The 16,663-nt window shown below is 43.3% G+C and overlaps 1 protein-coding gene across 2 annotated transcripts in view; it reads right to left on the reverse strand.

The window, feature by feature from the left end:
* The window catches only part of ABAT (4-aminobutyrate aminotransferase), a 58,014-nt gene that overhangs the window by 40,740 nt on the left and 611 nt on the right, over positions 1 to 16,663 (reverse strand). The window contains exon 1 of one of the 2 annotated variants that reach the window (XM_074886438.1): positions 3,281 to 3,533. The exons of the other annotated variant lie outside the window; for it this stretch is intronic. The gene's annotated coding sequence lies outside the window, so the exon portion shown is untranslated. Of the gene's footprint in view, positions 1 to 3,280; positions 3,534 to 16,663 lie in introns of those variants that run through there. 2 annotated transcript variants of the gene reach the window in all.

A 16,663-nucleotide genomic window follows, 5' to 3' on the forward strand; every position in this document is an offset into this window, starting at 1 on the left:
ATAAGTGTCCTGTGTCTAGGGCCCACAAAACAGAAAGCTGAAGGGCCCTGTCTTAAAAGAATAATAAAAATCCAAGGCCATTTGTTAAAGGGGGTAAGTCTCCTGGTTTGCAGTGTTCATGAACAAGCATCTTTCATGACTTTGGTGATGCAGCTCAAGTATTTTACTTCTAAAAACATATCAAGGAGATCCCACAGTCTGGAATATCCCTACAATTTCACAAAGAATTACAGGTATGGGTGAGCTGGAAGACAAGTCAAGTCTGCCATCCATTAAACATAATCATGCCCTTCCTTAGTCTGCATTTGAGGAAGAACGGGCAACCTAATGTCATCATGGTATCTACATAAAAAGATTCAATGTATACAGCACTTGCTGTTCGAAAATGCACTGCAATCATCACGTACCACCCCACCTTCCTTTGGGAAGATGGGGAATGTCCACATCCAATAGATCAAAGCAGGAAAAAACTGAATGACTTAACCGGTTGTTATTGACAGAGCGCAGGGTGACATTAGAAATCCTGACTTACTGCTTTAGTCACTTAAATGTAGTAAACAACAAAGTAAACAAAGAAGCCTGCCAGCATGTTGATGTATTTAACTGCAATTCACTTGGTCCCAGAAGCAGTTAAGAGTTCAATATAGACTATGTAGTTATGAAAGTCTGACTGCACACAATGAAATACAACAGGTCCTTTTACTTCGGTTTTTTTTTAAAGGTATAGTTCTGAAAAAAATTTGAATTAGCTTACAACAGCATTTGCGAGAGAAGTTTGTTAGAGTAACACCAAGAATTTCTAGTGATAACTAGACTAAGGCTATCTCAAACCATCAGAGGAACAGGAAGGTCCTGTTAAGGGGTAGTTGCAAGAAAATTAACATCTAGTGTTCAAGGCCAGCATTAGATTTTCCATCCAGCATCTATACAAACTCAGCATAAAACAAAGCAGAAACTCTTGATTTCAGGAAGAACAGTACCTAGCACCATCCTCATGAGATGGCACAGAAAAGAGAAACAAGCTGCTCCTCATCCAACTTGGTCAACCAAAGGCCACAGCATCATACTTCAAAAGCAAAGGTGGTGACAAGCACCCCACATCATCAAGGTCACATACCAGGATCACTACAGTGACTGGCTGGGTCTATGGGACAACCCACACATCAGAAAGGGACCCCCGAGCACTTTGAAGCTCAACACTTATCTGGCACAATTTCACAGGCAGCAGCCGAAAAAGTCAGCGCAAAGAGTGACTCTCACCAACAAATGGTGAGTTTGCCCTTGGAAAGCACAGCTCACCAAGGCGTTTCCCACCAAGCAACACTAACAACAAAGCAAGTGACAGCTATCTGCAAACAGAAACGTGTATCTATCACCAAAATGCATTTTTCCAGAAAATATTTCACGAGCTGACAGTTGCTTTTGCTGTTTATGCCTCTAATAACCTTAACGGCTTCGTGTACAGGATGTAATTGAAAACTCCAGGATTGTACTTAAGTTGTCAAGGACACAGTTGTCATAGTTACAAGTAAAGCTCAAGTGTCTGTTATTCATGTTGCTTATTTATTTAGTGACACCAACAGGACCAAACACTCCCACTACCGTTCAGAAGAACAGAAATGGGGAGACTGGTTTTGTCCTTCAAGGCTTGACAAAACAGTAAATATTGCACATGACAGTGTAAGTCTTCCCCAATAAACTGGCTTTTTGCACAGCTATCTTATCTCCACATTCAGCTGGCATTCAAGTCAGTCTGTTCTGAAAACTGCAGCAAAAGCCCAAAGCAAGGTGCAACACATGAGACAAAAACCCCACATCTATAGCTTGGAAGTACTGTACAGTCAGTGTCCATCATGACATGGCAATACCTACCTGCCTAATGAGACCAACAATCAAGTCAGAGCTGAACCAGCAGCGAGGCTAGAACAGAATCCTTCAGTCCTTCCATCAAGTTTTCACACTTCTGGTTGTAGATGAGTTTTGTAACACTCATGTGTCCAGGTTCTCCTCCTTAGATGTCCTCTAAGCAGGGTTTGGTGGTTGGTTATGAATACATAATAAAATAAATAAACAAATAAAATCTTTCTGCCCTTGTCTCTGTTTTCCCTCTCTCCAACAAGTATCAGACCAAGAAAATATTCCTGGTCCATAATCCAATGAATAAGAACAGGTGGGAACGTTGCAGTTATGTCACACTAGGATTCAGGTGACCCACTAAACTTCTGAGCAGCTCATTTTTGATGCAAGAACTACTAGAACAGCTAAGCTGGGATGAGATGTGCCCACACCTGGCCTGTGAAAAAAACCACATTGTCTCAGGAAAAGAAAAAACGGGGTCGAAAAAGCATCTGTTAGAAATTGGGCAAGTTCCAGATACACAGCTAAAAATACCTACATCAACAGCATAACTGTACATAAATGTTGGTAAAAGACAAGTACAGCTAAACTAATGTTAGCTGAAAATTTTTAATTTTTTTTTTAATTTGTTATTCCTTAATAGTTCCCACTGAAAAAAATTGCACTTTGATATTTCAGTGAACTTTACTAGTGAGCTATGCGTAAGAACCTCTCTTCAAGCCTGCATATTTTGAATCCATTATTTTAAATGCAGATGGCAACAACATATCCAAACCATGCCTGTTAATTTCCACACATTTCCCACCCCAAAACAATCCAGCTCTCAATGGGTTAAACAGCTTAAATTATGACACAGCTGTGCTTTCCAGATTAGTTGCTCCACAAGCATTCTGCAGCACTGGAAAAATTAAAGTACTGCAAAATACCCTCAAGTGGAGTTTCATCCGAGGAAATTCAGTTATACTGCTGGTAAGATTTTATTCCTTGGCATCCTAACATTGCCTCCTCAGAGGTCATGAAAATAGATAAATAGCATCAAATAAAATGCACTGTAAAAGCACAATTTATTCTTCTGCTTCCTAAAGTCATAAAATAGCTCACTTGGAGGCAGCCTGCACCAAACCAAGGGAAGCGTCTCAAACAGGAGCGAGTGCTCTGGTTTCTCAAGGTGACCCCCATTTCAGCGGAGGACACAGAAAAGGAGACGCATGTGGGAGATTTCTTTTACAAGGGGTCCAGCAAACAAACCAGGGAACAGCTAACCATGGCTGTCCATGACACGGACATTTTAACATCACACATGCCTGCACACACATAGACACGCATTCCCCTCTAACAGAACGCACGGGAGCGCAGCCCTCGCAGGCTCGGCTGCAGTCTGTGCTAACCCTACCGCACGCAGGCACAAGGCAAAGACACTTACATGACTTGGATGAAAACTCCCCACAGCCAGCTTGCTGGTTGAAAACGTTGCGCTCTCCTTCACTTTAGAGTCGGCTGCTGTCGGCTGCATTCACGAGAAATGCCATTGCCGTCAGCTCCCTCCAGCAGCCACTCGCGACTGCCGGCAGCGAGGACAGGCATCACCCAGAGGAACCCCCGAGCTGCGATCCCAGCTGGGGGGATTGCCCCAGTTAAGGAAGGTTAATGAAACCAGCTCCTGCAAGCTATACTCTGTGCTCAGCCAAACCCAGTGGAGAGCAATGCCCAACTCGCCTCAAACCAAGATGATCTGGCTCTGCCCATCGGTACTCCAGCATATCTAGCATGTGGGTGTAGCCCATCAGCTCGGACCCCTGGGAGCCCGAGTTCACCTGAATGCCTTCTCAGCAGTTTCTGAAAACCAACTCCTGAGATGCAGAGTCAGACTGTATTAATGTTTGAAATGGCCCCTTAGTTTTCAAGAACTGTGGAAGCTGAAGAACAGGTTTTATCCTTCGTTTTACTCTGGTTTGCAAATACCCTGAGGCTGACACGCAGGCACACAACTACCATAAAATAACCTTGGTTCGGTTCAGTTCCTTCAGGTCGTGCACAGGCGGTACAACAGCCAGCACGCATCCTAACACCACCTCCCGCCACCGCACACTGCTCGAGACGGGGAACGCGAGAGACGTGGACACACGCTGAGAATAACAGCGCCAAGCGCTCAGGCCCGTGGACCCAGGGAAGGCGAGCACAGGGTGCCATCGCGGAGGCAGGAATGCCATCGCCAGGTTGCCATGGTGCCGGGTGGCACGAGGGAAGATGCGCCAGGGCGCAGGAAAAGGCTGAGCTGCTTCTGATTTAAATCCCTGTGACAGTGTTTCGGCCACTGCACAGTTGCTGTGGCAACCGACAAGTGAAAAATCACAGAGGAAATCTGTAATTATTACAAGCGAGATGGTGACTTACCCACTTCAGTAATCAGGACATTAAAACGACTCGAGCAGAGGAAGGGGTGCTCCGCGCCCCCCACCAGGCAGGGCTGCACTGCAGCAGGGAGCCAGGGGCTGGACCCCAGCTGTGGGACGTGCTTGACGCTCTATCTCCCGTAGGCTCCAGCTGTGGGATGCGACGTTTCAGCAGGATGCTTTCCTAAGTGCAGGGCTTGAAGCCTGACTGAGGGGCTGCGACTGAAGCGCCTGCACCCATATGCTGCAAGGAGGGAGACGAGGGAGCAGCCTGGTCCTTGGGGAACCAGAGCCAGCCCGAGACTTGTGCTGCCTTGGTTCAGTACAAGCACAGTGAGGCGTAAGGAATGGTCTAAGACAGAGGGAAGGACAGATATCGGAAGCAAGCGACAAAGATAGAAGATGCAATGCTTATAGGAAGTGGCTGAGGTCCCTGGCAATTTAGTGACTCCAGCTTGCACTGCTGTTCAGCACCACGCTTTCTTCTTCCACCTTCTCTCAGTGCAGTAACAGCAGCAGTATTTATTCGGTACGGGAGGATGTTGTGATGCTTACCATGCTAATACAGGAACAAGGAGGGACAGAAAGTCATTCAGGTAGACCAAACACACTCTGCAATCTCTCTCCATTGTAACATTATCCTGATGCAGATAATTCACACACCAACAGATGCAATGCCAGCATCCACACAACCAATTTCTATCCATTGCAGGAGTATGTCATTTAAAATCACCATGTTGTTCTCCAGAGCTCTTCTATACAAAACGGCTAATTGATCACCATCCAAACTGCTAATGAAAACATCGTTAACACCAATATAGAAGAGTATCAGACGTGGCTGACCCTGTTTCGGTTCCCTTCTCCTTTGCCGTAAGACTGTGACCTGTGATCCCACGTGAGTACTAGCAACTGTCAAGAAGGGAACCTGGACCCCAGTTGTTTAGAGGACAGATAGCATACGTCCTGGTTTCGGCTGGAATAAAGTTAATTTTCTTCCTAGTAGCTGGTACAGTGCTGTGTTTTGGATTTAGGATGAGAATAATGTTGGTAACACGCTGATGTTTTAGCTGTTGCTAAGCAGTGTTTATACTAAGGCAAGGACTTTTCAGCTTCTCCTACTGCCCTGCCAGTGGCTGCTGGGAGCGCACAAGAAGCTGTGAGGGGACACGGCCAGGACAGCTGACCCAAACGAGCCACAGGGATATTCCATACCATAGGACGTCATGCCCAGTATATAAACTGGGGGGAGCTGGCCAGGGGACACCACAGCTTGGGAATTGGCTGGGCATTGGTCAGCAGGTGGTGAGCAATTGTATTGTGCATCACTTGTTCTGTATATTCTATTATTATTATCTTCCCTTCCTTTTCTGTTCTATTAAACTGTCTTTGTCTCATCCCACAAGTTTTACTACATTTTTTTTTTTTCCAATTCTCTCCCCCATCCCACTGCAGGGGTGGAGTGAGTGAGTGGCTGTGTGGTGCTTAGTTGCCAGCTGGGGTCACACAACTACATCATACTACTCCCAAGTAACAAGTTGTTGATTTGATCCAAATTAAAGACTGAAGCTGATCCCTCATCTTCATAATTTAAAATCTGTTATTAATTACATACACAGACTGTAAAAGACATATTTAAACTGGCCTGTACTAGTTGCCAGACAGTAAAACAAACTGCTGATTCTAAACTGAACTTGTTAACTAGCTAATCTAACACAGAGAATGCAGTAATCCTATTCAGACAGATGGTTAGCACAGGGACACATCACAAAGTAGAGGGGGAAGGACTAAGAAAAGTTGTAGGTATTTACACCCACCACACATAAAACATTGGATTCCAAGGCAATGCTTTCTATCAGTGATTTATTACTACACTTATTCAGTGAATAATCAGGATTACAGCTCCTAAGAGTGCACTTCAGGGAGATCACGGTATGGCAAAGAATTCTTGTGCCTTTACTGAGTGCTACCTTACATGATGTGAGGCTAAACTCATTAAAAAAATTATCCTGGATGGAAAGTACTTCTTATTGTGAAGTGCTACAGTGGTGCCAACAATTTATAAGACAACATCATCTAGAGACTCCCGTCAGCCTCGTGTCCCATCACGCTAAGCCGTGTTGTGTCCAACTGCATGGAAACTCATCCTCCAGAGGGAGAGTAATTCAGTAGTAGACTTTTATTTGTAGTGGATTTTTTTGTTTTAACCCTTGCATCAAATGGCTCAACACTGAACTGTAACTTCCTCGGCTGCTTTCAGCCCCTTTGCTGGCAGCTCAGCCCCTCCATATCTATAATTACCCTGCCTGGCAGGCTGGGTGCACAAAGAGGATGACAATGACTCGTGTAAATCCTGTTGCAGGGCAAAGAATGCAGAAGTCCCAGTCATTCTTATGTCAGTGATTTGAAGCAACTGTAACTGCTAAACACTTATTTAAGATGTATTAAAAATGTGCTATTCACCAAACTGTGGATTGTAACAAGAAAGCCATAGACTTCCATTTGATTTAATCAAGAGAACACCTGTAACAAGATCTAGTTGAACAGTCTGGCATTGGAAAGGACCACCAACCACCCACAGTAAGTATACAATCTGCACTGATAGGCAGTTTTCCAAGGAAGACTTCTTACGCAATTTTTCACTGTTAGAGAATAAACTCCTGCTTTAGCAGAATCAAAAGCATGCCTTTCCACTGTTATATGATTTTTATGTATCAATACTATGTACATCCTTCTGAATATATTATGATACAAGGCAAAATGGGTATCAGATTCTGGCCAGGCTGGTTCACAAGACCGAGTGAACAGCACAAGGTTAGTATAAAGGATATTTTGTCTTTATGGAAAATACTGTAAGGTTTAACTATGTTATCAACTGCTGGATTTCACTGCAAATGATGGTGAATTCCGTCAGAAGCAACTCTATAGCCCTCCTTAATCCCTGCCTCACTCTAGAAAGCATCTCCTACAATTTGTTAGGAAAAACAAAGCATTTCAAACAACACAGAACTACAGTACTTGAGAAAAATTCGATATCCAGAAATAGCAGCTCTAGGGTAGAGACAAATGTCAAAATCCTAAACATCACACACACTTGCAAGAAACAGGAACAAAACACGTTAATATGACAAAGCAGAGGGCAAGGCACACCAGGATACTCAGCACCAAGTCTTAAGTCCTCCTTCAAAACGAGTTGACACAAGACTAAAAAGCAGGGTCTTAGGACCCCAAACTTGAATGAAGAGGAAAAGCAACACCTCTCTTAAGGGTTTGCCATGTTTGGAGAAGGAATAAAGCACTAACTGCAGTGTTAAATCAACTTTTGGGTACTGTGAACAGCAGCAGTGATTACTAGGTTCACTTTAAAATACATTAAAAAAAAATCTTTCAATGCAGTTGGAAGAAAACACGAAGTAAGATTATATAGATGTTGACCGCAAGTTAATTATAAAAATCTGAGCAAACAATTTGCAGACAGAAAGATAAACATCTTATTTGGACAAAGAGGATTATCACGAAGGGCAAAACAGAAAATAAAAGGAAAGACTGGGATTGCTCAGCTTTGCTTACCAGGAATGACTGACATATCAAAAACAGATTAAGGTAAGTCTATTGCTGGTGTAATTTTAAACAGCTCCCCAGGTTACACCAGGGTGAATACAGTCAGTATGGAATAACGAGCTAGCAGTTATGTTAAACGCCTAGTTTATTTATTTAACAAAAATCTGTTAATGGAAATATTTATCTTTCTAAGGATAGCTCATGAAAGTAAGCAAAGTTAGCACAATGGGACAGCAAAGCACTTCCCCTCAGAGCGCTGTCCTCCATTCTCCTTCAGTGGTACTTAACCGCTCCCTCTCAAGGGGCCCCAAGAGAGCACTGGTGTAGCATCTCAGAAAAAGAAAAAAAAAGGCAAATTCTTCTCCTTCATAAAACTCAGGGTTTCACTGAATGAATGGAACTTCATGATTTATCAGCAATCAGATAATTCTTCACAGAACTAAATCATGGGCTTTGTTAGCCTTTAGAAGCATTGTATCAGTATTATCACAAGCTGCCCCTTTTCCCTCTTTGCTGTTAACTAGTGACAGTAGCTGAAAGAGATAATCAGAGAGTGAAGTTTCACAACAGATGAGAGGAATGCGGCTGCACGCCTGTGAAGCTTGCCTACCAGTCAGAGCAGAGGATCAGTTATGCAAGACTGCATATGGATGTAACAAACAGTCCCTTTCTCCTCCCTTTTCCATTCAGAGCAGTAACACTGGACCTGTGAGCTATTTCCCATCATTTATTAGATCACTCTGGAATATGATTTTTTCTGCATATTTTCTGAAAAAAGTACAAGTATTGCATCAGAAATTATGTATGGTGTCACACAACCAACCTTGGGTTTGCAAGGGCAGTAGTATCTTCTTAGTCTCTTTTCTGAAGAATTCCACTTTCACCTAGCTCACCTGTCACCTGCATGGCTTGCCCTCCCATTCACACCAGAGATTCCCAGTTTGGAGAAGAGACATCACCAAACTCTTCACAGCATCCAGCGTAGTCGTAAGTTCAGCTCAGTGAAAACAAGGTACACCAGTGAAAGGAAACAACTGAGCAGCGTGAGGAACACAAGGTCCAACCAGAATAGCCACCACACTTGACTCACTGTTGAAACACTACCTACCCACGAACCCATGTTCATCATCAGTCCTACCATTTTGACCAAATAAAGTTCCACTACACCAAAATCTACTGAGAAGCAAAAGAACAAACTCTGAACTCATTCACAATCATGTAACAGTCCAATCTTTATGACCACCAGGAATCTTACAGGTTGCTTCAGAAGAGATATTTTCCAACCACCTTCTTGGCCAAGGAAAAATAAAGATTACTGGTGAGAATTTAAGGAAGTAGTCACTGACCTGCTACTAAAAGCACTTCTAAAAGAACTGACATTTTAGATTTCATAATTGGAAAGAAAAAAGAACAAGATTTGTTAGCTACAGTTAAAGCAACACACAGATGGTTGCTGAGATCACAAAACTTCTTCCCAGTCAAAGGCCCCATAACATCATGAACCCAGCTCCTAGCACTGCTTGTCATTATCTCCATTTGCCTCTACTCCCTCTGTTAATAACAGAAGTTAGCCCTTTTTATGTTTTTCTTCAGCTGCTTTTTACAACAGCCAAGGCAGAAGCATCACGTTACAGTAGCTATGCCAGCCCCTTACAATACCCGCTGCTCAAACCATGGAACAAACTGAAGATTTCCACCCCTAACTCCGTTACCTGGTAAAACTGCACTGCAAACAAGGAGCGTGGAGTTCATCTGAGCCAAGCTCATCCTCTGCTTTCCTACCTCCACCAGCACATTCTGATTGTGTAATCCTATTTCCCTCTCCAGGAAGCTGCATTGCAGCAACAGCTGTGGAGCAAAAAACAAGGTGTGCTTTATACTGGAGCCAGGACGAGAGAATGTTGAGGCGGAGGCAGTATGGTCCGTAAAGGTCAAACACACCCCTCATGCCTGCCTTCTGGGGACCGTCGCTGCCAGCACGCTCAGCAGCTTGCTTCGCCTGAAGTGATGGAATCGGTAAGGATTCAGAAGTCATGGCCTCTGGCCTGTCCACAGCACTGTGTGGCAGGATTACACTCTGGCCTGTTGCCAGGAAGCATCTTATGCCTGAAATCCTGTCATGCCAGAGCAGTTTGTTTTGGTTTCTAAACAGCTTTTTAACCTGCCCTATTCTCAAATTCCCACTGAGGCAATCATTTATATCATCAGATTTACACAGTGAGCGGTTAAAAATGCTTCAATACAAACCTACTCCCTCCATCCTATTCCCGGTGTCCTAATTTTTTTTGGTGTACATGGTAACACTAGTATCAAGCAAGCACCTGGCAAAAAATGTGTCATTCATATCAACTGCAGAAAGAGAGTTAATGGAGAAGAACAAGATGGCTGGTTCCCATTATTTGGCATCTAACACGAAGAATGCCTGACAGATTTGCAGGAAACATAATACAAACAAAAAATATGACTGCTAATAAGTTACACCAAGCTTAATTAAAATACTTAATTTTTATGTTATTTACGTTACTTATTCACATTTCTGTATTATTGCCAGACCAATTTAAAACATACAAGTTGATTTCAGTTGTGTTTACTGTCAAGGGATGCTGCCAAGAACCTCAGCACACTCTATCCTTCGCTAAAAGAGGAAGCCAAAATTGGCATGCTGTTGTGATGTTCAAAGTCTTTAATCAAGATTGAGCCTGATGCGATACAAATACAAATGAGGGGTATTATTCTTTCCTTTCCCTGTAGACTACTATTTTTTTTTTTCCTCTTTTCCTCAGTGGCTTCTGCAAGTCTATATTCGTGCATTACTTCATTCAGAAAGGAGAAGAGCCGGAACAGCAAGAGGTGGCATCTCTTGTGAAAAAATCTGTAGGATTGTTCATTTTCTGGGTAAGGAGGAGGAAAAGGAAGGGGTGATTTAATACTAAGATTACAGGCAAGAAACATCAAATCATCCAGCACTAGGGTACAGACTTCCATCAAGAGCTCGTTGCCTTGTGCTTTGCCTGGTACGAGGCTTACAGGTGGAAGCTGGATACTTTAAAATTGAGACAAACATCAAAAATAGGACATCATGAAAACATCATCACTAATTTATGGCTTCTCCCAACACTCACTGTTTTGTTCTGTGAGAAACCAGTGATGAAACCAAGGTTACAAGGGGAGGAAAAAAACCCAAAAGCCCTCACCCCCCCCACCCCAACAGACAGCTAGAAAGAAAACCTTGAGCTGTAAATCCACACTTTGGTAATACTCTTCCACACCCGTACCTGTATCACAGTGCTTTCTAGCCATCCAACCCGACCCATGAGTAACCTGTGCGCTCCAGGCTGAGATGCCCGCTAACACCACTGGCAGGACTGCACCTCTCTCCTCACTTTTTCTTTCTGTCTTCCAGCTTCCCTTTCCACACGAGCAGGTCTTCCATCCAACAGGCCAGTGTATGTTCTACTATACCTCCTACAGAGCTACAACCGTCTTCTAGTCAAAAGCATTTGCTTTTAGAGCTGACAGGTAAGACCAGGAGCGCTTAAAACAGATCCAAGACACAGAGCAACACAAGGGCTGGAAAGTATGTAGGTAGATGGGGGGAAATAAGAGTACGTCACGCTGACACTGCGGACAGGCTAAAAGGCTTCAGGAAAGAAGATATGGTGCTTGTGACATGCAGATGGCAGAAGAGATGAAAGGAAACACGAGAAAGACAGGCTGAACCTGACGCCAGGATCCATGTTCACAAACATGGCTGATACAGCTGTGAAAGGGGCACTGTCAGCAGGGAATGGAGAACGGACTTTGGCACGGGAACCTGAATCCAAATCTCTCAGCTGATTCTGCAAAATATATCATGAGGGAGTCAGCACAAAATATGAATGCGCTATAAACCAAAGGAAGCATATGCAGATTTCTTCCACAACAGCAGTCTCCTCCTGTAGCCAAGGAAGAGCCTTCTGCTCGGGAAGACCACATCTCAGTGACACACTCCCAGCTCCATCGCCCTTGGGCAGAGGCTCCCAGCAGCTGCCCGCACCCACCAAGCTGGGCAAGGGCACACTGTCGTATCCCAAACCAGCCAAGGCTATATTGGATTCTACTAGTGTATTTTAGCAGGTGCCAGGTAAGAATTGCTCAGAGTGTGATTACTTGGTCTCTTTGCTGTTATCCAGCCAATTTGCTGCCCCAGACCTAGCCAGGAATGTATTCCAAAAAAAAAAAAAAAGTACCTGAACTATGCCAGGTTTCAAACTCCAGGCATTTTGACCATTGCTAAAAAAATCCTACATAAAATAGGATTAAATACGGGTACAATAGTTGCAAAGCAATGTATTTTCACTTGTAAAATTAAGACTGAACTTTGATTGGGGATGGCAAGGAAAATTCCATCTGGAATAAGGAATATTTTTAAGTGCTCGAGACAAGGAAAGCTGGAGACAGGTTTAGAAGTTGGTTTACTCTCAGAATTATAGCTGTACAGCAAAACCAGTAGTTTGGCACTTCATCTTGTCACCCTGAGCGTACTTGAGACACACTGACTTTTCACATGAAATCTTTAGCAACCTGCATTACTCTAAACTGCCCCAGAAACACTATCAGAATTAGATTTTAATTTTTAAACTGAGTTTCACAAGAGTTACAAGAAGATAAACACTTCTTAGAGAGCTCTGCTCTCTGCCAATGCCAAGTTGCATTTCAGTGAAATTGTAAAATCTAAATGGGAAACTCACCAAGTCTGAAGCTTTATTGCCTTATACCTTGCCACAGGAGTTATATACTACACTACTTTTCAGCCAGAGGCCAAACAAGAGTTTGATACAGTACAGATTAGCACTCATCTACACAAACTATTTTCTCCTGCATTAAAACTGAGAGAGATTCACTAAAATAATTGCAGTAGACAATATAAAGGGGAATCACTTAAGTTTGAATAACTAAATTCACATTCCTGTCCCTCTTCTTCAAGCTGGCAGTGTTCGCTTACTAAAGGCAGTACTTTCAGTTGAGTGGTTTTAGTGCCTTCTCACCTCAACCAGCACAGTGCAGCTTTACAATTTTTTAAAAAGTAAGTTCATCACTAGGGCAGACCTGTGTCCTTGACACTGCAGGTGTCAAGCTTTCAGAAGTACACCTTCAGAAGTGACTGCAATATATCTCCACGAAGGCAGCTAGTGAGATCAGCTGCCAGCTGGTGCAGTAAAATAATTAAATGACTACCCAGCCCAAGCTAGAACTTGTATTCATTTCCTGAACAGAATTTACAACTGTAGAAGCTGCCATGCACAAAATGCAAAAATACTCCAGATCCACAAGCTAGGATGGAGGAACATAAACTTCATGCTGCAAAAAGTAGGATTTATTTTCAAAAGAAAATTATACTCTCTGAAACTGTTCTCTCTGCTTCAAACAGACATACTTTCCCTGGACAGCAGGAGAGAGAACCTTCTTCCACATAACCAAGAACTGCAACACATAATCAAGATTCCTACCTGATTCTTCTGCTGAATTTCTAGTATCTGGCCAAAAAATGGGAAATGAACAGTAAAGTATTTTCCAAAAGGAAAGACAAACAATCTAATACAAGGATACAGTACAGAACCCTACGCCCACAGATCGGAAAAGAGTCTGAAAGCCACAGAAGCAGTTTAGGACAATATTCTCTGTTTTATACACTTTGAGTGCTTTGGAAAACCCCCAGAATACTGTTATTTTTGCACAAACACCATATGGCTAAGAAAATACCACTTTCTTTCTTTTCCTGGCCCATAGCCGTCATTTTCAGGAAACAGGACTGTGATCTGATAAAACAGATCACAAAACTCAGAAATAAAGAGGGGACAGAGATATATGACTTTCAAGCCACAGAGCAGTCGCTGGTAAAATTATCTGCTTTAAGTTGGTAGCAGCTCCAACCTCTAAGGTAACCTCTTCTGTTCATAAAGGAGTTTGAAAGCAGATCAGTCTGGAATAAGAAATGGGTTTTTTCAGCCTCCTGAAAGATAAATCTGTTACATAAGTTTGAAAGCATATCCATCCTTCCATAGGTGATAGGCCCACATTGACAATTATCAGTGTAGTGTATTCGTGGTCTTTAAGCTGTAGTGCTCCTGATGTGTGGTTTTTGCATTACTCACGTATAGTTTCACAGCTTCCTACGTATCAGTACTAGCTGTTCTCCTTCCAGTGGAATCCAGCTCTTTTACTTACTCTTTCAAATGGGGTAAGATACCTCACTATTTGATTCAGACTTATCATGCCTGAGAAACTCTTAAGAGCTTATGAAGAACTGTAAGAGTAGGTACTACTGGAAAAGCCTGCCTGAACAAAAATGATGCACACAGACTGACAATTTGCAACATACAAGAAAGAGTCTTTGAAAAAATAAAGAGGATAAATGTCTCACATGAAATCTGACAATTACCCCATCAAGACATATTCCTCCCTTCTCCTTGCTCCCTCTCACAAAAGCAAAGCTAACAGCAAAGGCCATTCATCCAAGTTCAGAGTCACCATTTGATTAAAAGTTTCCAGTATACAGCCAATACAGTGAAATTTTAAGGTACAACAGGGTTATATCTTAACAATATGGATACAACAATGAACGCTATACTGTTCGTGCAGTACATACATGTACTGTTGCTAAACAGCCCTTGTTTCTGAGACATTTCCACAACCTGTTTCCATTTGGATAAGAAAGGAAGAGGATCTTAATTTGTACTTGAAACTGCTAAAATTTTTAAAAAGTGTCTCTGGAATGGACTCTCAATCCTAGAAGTCATAAAACAGAGCTGGGAAGCCAAGAACCAGATCCAGTTTGTCTTTGGTCAGCTGTGACATCTTCCTAATTCTGTGAACCCTGACATTATAATCACTGAAAGTACGAAGTTGTAGAGGTATATGTCATGAGGTAACTTGAGCTGCTTTAATTCAGGCCCAGTGATCAGAGTACAAACCAGAAGGAACACTCTGCAGTTCAAGTTACACCTCCGAGGGCAGGAGTCATCCCTGTGAGCACACCCGGCAGGGCTGAGACCTGTGCAGTTGTACCTAAACACACAGCAGCTCTTGCTAGACACTGACGAATACAGCTGTGGGGGATACCAGCCAGTGTACAAACTGTTCTGAAGCTTCACTGTTAAGCACCACACAAACCCGACAGGGCAAGGGGAACCACCTGAAGACCTCTAAGCCATTGGCAGGTGCAGCATCAACTGGGTTGGATGTCTGTACACACAGCCTGTGAGCTTCTTAATTCCTCTCTGCTTCTGAAAGAAGCCAGATCAGGACATTTTCCTTCTCCGATGACAGCACAGCTGCCAGCAGGACACCTATTGATGTGCTTGGTGTTTATCTGCATGCTGTGCTTGCCTACTGCCTCCTGGGCATAAATACCCAATTTTATCCACTTATTTCAGTTTATTTTGTATGTGAATGCACAAGACACCTCCCCATACAGTACGCCTCAGAAGACCAGATGTCTGGGCTTTGGAGAAAGAAGTTCTATTGCATCTTTTTCCCCATGCATTTTAAAAGCAGTCAGCTTGTCTAATAGGATCATACACTTACAGACTCAGGTCTCCATTATCTGGGGATGTCTGCATCACAGTCTTTTGCACTCCAGATTGTTCAGGAGGTACAGCACAGTGTAATGGCAGAGCACTGGCTGACTGCAGACATGGAAAACCTGAACACTGATCCGGAGTCCAAAAGGCTACCCAGCAGGTTACTTGCAATAACAGCTTTCTTTCCTTCTATCTCTCTCAGTTTCACTATCTGTACAGTCAGTCCAGTGATGTTTATCTCATTTGCGAAGTGCTTTAAACACTAAGGATGAGAAACACTGTGACATCCAGATATTTTTTGCATATGCTGTGCTTTAGTGCTACGAGCTATGATCCAGCATTTGAACCACTGACCTCCAAGTCTGCATATATAACTCCAGTCAGACACGACACACTGACCCCAAACACAATTTGCCCAACACTCACACTACTCAAGTACGCAGAAAGATCAATTACAGTAAAAAAACCCCAATGCCACAAGAGCTGCAAAAAAGTCCTCAATTCAATTTATAATACAATAATCGACTATAATAGGATTCAATAGGTAATTTCCTTACTGCAGAGCTTCCAGAAGGTAACCCTACTAGTAGCCTCCTTTTATACCAGTTGGCTTTCATCCTTTACTGAATCCCTTGCCTCAAATTATAGGAGCAAAGACTCTTAAGAGTCCACGCCCATGGGCCGTGCCTTTGAACCACAGGGCAAAATCCAATTTTTGTAAACCTGAACATTCATTACTGATTACAAAATTACTTGGAAATCTTCCCCAATAGTTCAGTTCCTTTGCATATCATTCCCTTCACTATATTTTATAAACAAAGAAGGAGAATCACTGAGGCAAAAGCCAATCTAGGCAAAGGCAAAGCTCTGGCTAAACAGCCACACACTACTTCAGAGCACTAATGAAGGAAAGTGAAGCCAGGGGGGGTCTCAAGGGAAAGCCTGAGGTAGTGGCTTGGGTTTTGCATCACAAGCATTCTCTGGAGAACAGGAAACTGAAAAGAACTGGCGAATCTCAGCTGGAAGCGCAGCAGCAGGCCTCCATAAACACCATCACTGAAGATTTCCTTCCACTCATCTGGCTGCAACATCCTAAGAAGGGGAGAGCTGTACGCGAAGCCAATCGTGTTTTCCGCACGGTGCACATACATTTCTCAGGCACAAGTGCCCTCGCGTTCCCTTCTTTTCCCCTTCCCTTTCTGCAGGTCTGTGCCAGGGTCTGGGGGACAGGAGCCCACCGGGCCGGCGCGGCCGCCCACCGGTGACGGCAAACCCTCCCGCTGAGGCCGGTCC

This window comes from Strix uralensis, chromosome 16 (assembly GCF_047716275.1).
Source record: "Strix uralensis isolate ZFMK-TIS-50842 chromosome 16, bStrUra1, whole genome shotgun sequence".
NCBI classification, from domain to species: domain Eukaryota; kingdom Metazoa; phylum Chordata; class Aves; order Strigiformes; family Strigidae; genus Strix; species Strix uralensis.